The 4,600-nt window shown below is 31.8% G+C and overlaps 1 non-coding gene across 1 annotated transcript; it reads right to left on the reverse strand.

The window, feature by feature from the left end:
- Positions 1-3,244: 3,244 nt before the first annotated feature.
- On the reverse strand, positions 3,245-3,352 carry LOC129312272 (small nucleolar RNA R71). The gene has a single exon (XR_008593516.1). It is a non-coding gene; the product is annotated as a small nucleolar RNA R71 (small nucleolar RNA).
- Positions 3,353-4,600: the final 1,248 nt, after the last annotated feature.

Consider the following 4,600-nt stretch of genomic DNA (forward strand, 5'->3'; position numbering starts at 1 on the left):
AACCATACTCAATGGACCTAATATTAGGTGTATAATACACCACAGACTCACAAATGCACCTATCACATATTAACCCCTCGATCTTAAAAATAGAAGAGGGAGTTTCAATTCTCAAAATATCAACACATTTTCTTTACATAAACATTCATAAACTACAATCATGCTTGGACCTACATTTTAGCCCTAACTAATTTAATCAACATAACACATGCTTCATAGGGCTCAAAATACAATCAAATTTTATAGAATGCAAATAATGCAAGTATAATCAAAATATACTCCTAGTTGGCAACTACTAAGTCAAAATACACATAAATGAAATTACTAGAGGCCTACAGTTAGGATTATCAAATCCTAAGCCTTTAGTGCATTCCCTTGATCCTGACTTGAGCTAGCTCCTCTAAATATTAAAGAGAAAGAGGTAAGTACAAGTACTTAATAACTAAGGTTAATCTATTATATACAAAAGCATGTCAATCAATTATAACAATACAAGTAGCATAAAGACAACAACATCTATCCATATTATTCATCAATCATCCACAGCCACAAAACTAATCACCGTATGACTAAGAACAACAATATGTAACAAATTACAAAAATAACAACCATATGACTAAAATGCCATAAAATGCTAGGGACAAAATACTAACAATCATAGGTCCTTAATAATAATATATAAGGCTACAATAATAATAATCATATAGGCATAAAATGATATACATGATCAATTCCATCCTTATATTTTCATAGTACCACAAACTGAAACCATAGGCTATTTAATCAAAGGGATTCATCAGTATGAATAAACTACCTAAGCCCTGCTATTATGAGGAGTTGCCCAATTAAAGCTACTACTCTTACTCTAGGATCATAGTTTCTATAACATCTTAAAATTTCTTTAAGGGTTGAATCAACTAATTAACTAGTCTAATTTATGGATTAGGGCAATTTAGGACTTAATGTTATGGTTTGGATGGCCATTTAGGCCTATTAGACCTTTTAATGGACTTAGAATAAGGCTTATTGAGGTTTTAGGTTGAGTTGGGCCTAGATTTTTTTAAGGCTTAAATAAAGCTTCCCATTTTAGGTTGTTCATTGTGACGAGAAGTGTAGTTGTCCATGGTGCATGATGAAATTTTAAAGCCAGATTTTGTCATTTGTGTTGATAAATTTTGAGGGTTTTTAAAAAAGATTTGAGAGGGAAATGACAGGGCTTTACTAACGCTTCATGGGTAATCATGTTTGGAGTATTTTTTAGCCTCTAAATGATTGATATTAACCTCTAAAATTTCATGTTATTTCATCACATTTTCCTTAGATTCTAATCCATTTTAGTTCAATTGTATATGATTTTATTGCCTAAATTAGGAAAATGTGTATTTTATTTTGGAATTGTATTCTTGGCTTTGATTCGATATTTTTGGCCTAATTTCATGTTATTTTGGTTGAGGATTTGATTAGTAGCATTTCTGGAGCCTTGTAGATGTTTTTAAAAGGTTTTTGGATAAAGAAATCAAGCACAAAGTGAATAATTTTTGTTAATTGCAAAAATAGTGTAAAACTGTTAAAGTCATCCTTAAGTCATGACTTTAGTTCGTCACTGTTAGAAAAATGTTGCGTTTTATTAAGTCTGAAATTGGTTAGATTGGACATTTATATTTAGAGAGCTCAACCCAGAAGCTATTCTACACACTTGAAGACATTTTGGGAGCTTTGTTGTGCTAGGGTTTGAGCTTTGGATGAGTTGGGTCCAAGAGTTAAAGCTTTGAAGAGATTTAAAGCTCCATTTCTTTAGTTCCTTTATTTCTTATCCATTTCTCTTCTTGTAATCTTGTAATGGCTATGAATATCTTATGTATTTATAGCTTTTTGATGTTTATGAGTAGCTAAACTCTTTGCTCTAAGATTATTTTGAACCTTTTTATGGATTAACACTAAGTTCCTCCTCTCTTTTTATGATTAATGATATAGATGTATTTATTTTACTCTTTCCTTAATGCTTCTACGTGATTGGCCACCATCTAGATGTTGGTTTCACTTAATTGATGCTTGAGAGGGCTAGGTTGAGTGTAGAACTTGAGTAAAATAGTGTAAGAACCTAATATTTACATGTTGAATAGATGGTTTTGCTAGTAACATAAAAATATACTTGCTAGCCTTACATAGCCACATTAGGGTTGGTATTTAAAATTGAGTTTAATTTAATTAAATACTTGTTCATGACTTGAAAGAGCTTATCTAAGTATTTTTAAAACCCTAGATTAGCATTTATTTTTATTAAAAGCATTTATGAGAGGAGGTAATTTTGGTGTTATGATATGCAAGGGATATAAATAATCTTAAGTCCTAATTTGTGTTTGAAGTACGTAAATCAATTGCTTTTCTTTATTTTCTAGTATTTTACTTTACAAAATCATTTTCACCTAATTATATTTGGGTCAACTTAGTTGAACTTACTTAGTCTTTTATTTAATCATCATTTTTAAATAAATTCTCGAGGGAAAGATACTTTACTTTCATTATATTACTCGTTATAACCCGTGCACTTGCAGTGAGCAACAAGTTTTTGGCACTGTTGCTAGAGATTTACTTTTAAAAATATTTTGATTAACCTTAAACTACTCATGGTAGATTTTGCTTGAGCTTTGTAGATATTAGCTCTAGATTTTTATTTTGTCTTTGCTTAGTGTTTTTGTTTTAGTTTGATACTTCTTTGGTTATTTTCTTCTTTAGGTAACCATCTGACACATGAAAGCCATAAAACTAGAGGGATTGGAAGTTATACTTGAAGGATTAACAATCTTTAAAGAAGTGGAGTCTTTAAATTATGAAAGAACTCCTAAAACTCAACATGAAAACATGGCAGAAGACAAGTATGACACTGCCTCAGTTAATGACTCTGCTAATCAAAATCTGAGGGGTATTCAATCTTGTATTCGAATGCCAGAGTTTTAAGCTTTTGAGATCAAGCTTGCCATGATCACAATGCTTTAAATGAATAGGGTGTTCATAGTCTATTCAATGAAGATGCTAACAAGCATTTGATGTCTTTTATGGAAGTATGTGACTCTTTCAGACAAAATAAGGTGCCTAAAGATGTCTTGTGCTTGCAATTGTTTCCTATTTCTCTACAAAATAAGGCTAAAGAATGGTTCAACAATCTTTCTAAAGGTTCTATTAGTTCATGGAAGGATCTTGAGAACAAGTTTAGAGCTCAATTCTTCTTTAATGATAAAACTATGAAAGCAAAAGATGAATATCTTAGCTTTAAACAATATCCAGATGAACATCTCTATGTAGCTTGGGAGAGATACAAGATGTTGATAAAGAAATGCCCTAATCATGGGGTGGATAAATAGGTACTGATTTAGATTTTATTTAATCATCTGAATCCATCTTCTAAGGTCATTGTTGATTCGATCATAAACGGGAGATATTAGAATGTGCCTGTTAATGAAGTTTTTTAACTCTTGGATCAATAGTCTACAAACAAAACTTAAAACATGGATAAAAGGAATACATAAATGGTGATTGGTGCTAAAGATGATTTTTCTTCCTAAATTATAACCATCTTAAATGTAATGAACAAGCATTTTGATGTCTTGGAGTCTCAAATGCAAAGAGAAAATTCTCAAAATGTGCATTCTGTCCATGCCATTCCAACTATGTGCAAGCAATGTAATGATGTTCACATACTTGATCAGTGTCCTCTCTATATGACTACAGAATTTGTCAATTATATAGGCAAGTTTTAAAATCCTCACAATAACCATTACTCTCAAACATACAACTCAGGATGGAGAAATCATCCTACCTTTTCATGGAGTCAAGGGAATTCTTCAAATCAACCTTCATCTTCTAATGTCAAGCCAACTCACCTTTCAGGTTTTTAAGCTCTACCAAAGCCAATGTCAATAAAGGAGGAGCCTAGAATATAGAAGATGTTATCACAAATATTGAGTGATCTAGAGTCCGTAAGAGCTAAAACTAAGGCAACTCTTTCTCTTCATGAAACCACAATTAAGAATCTTGAAGTATAAATGAGGCAATTGGCTTCACAAATGAATACTATGTCAAGAAGCAATTTTCCTAATTACACCATTCTGAATCCTAAAAGGGACAGTAAGGAGGAGTGCAAGGCAATCACTTTAAGAAGTAGGATACAATTGTTGGAAGTTCTCATGCCAAGTTCAAGTAGTGTGAGTAATGTTGCTACTAATATGGTTATTGATGATGAAGTTATTGATGAAGAAATTATGGTTGGATTGTGACAGCTCAAAGAAGAATCAAGAAGAGCACGAGAGTGATAATAAAGCCAAAAAGGTTAGTGATGAGAAGAAGCAACAAGAGGCTAAACCAAAATATATACCTCCACCACCTTTTTTTCAAAGGCTTAGGAAGCAACAAGAAGATGGTCAACTCAAGAAGTTTCTTGGTATGTTCAAGTAATTGTATATCAACATTCCTTTTATAGAAGCCTTAGAGCAAATGCCAAAATATGCTAAATTTATAAAGGATGTGGTCTCTAAAAAAGAAGGTTTAATGAGTTTAAGATGGTTGCTTTAACTAAGAATTGTATGAATATTATCAAGCAACT

Source organism: Prosopis cineraria, unplaced genomic scaffold (genome assembly GCF_029017545.1).
Source record: "Prosopis cineraria cultivar Desert tree isolate PC_DT_omini unplaced genomic scaffold, ASM2901754v1 PC5, whole genome shotgun sequence".
Taxonomy (NCBI): domain Eukaryota; kingdom Viridiplantae; phylum Streptophyta; class Magnoliopsida; order Fabales; family Fabaceae; genus Prosopis; species Prosopis cineraria.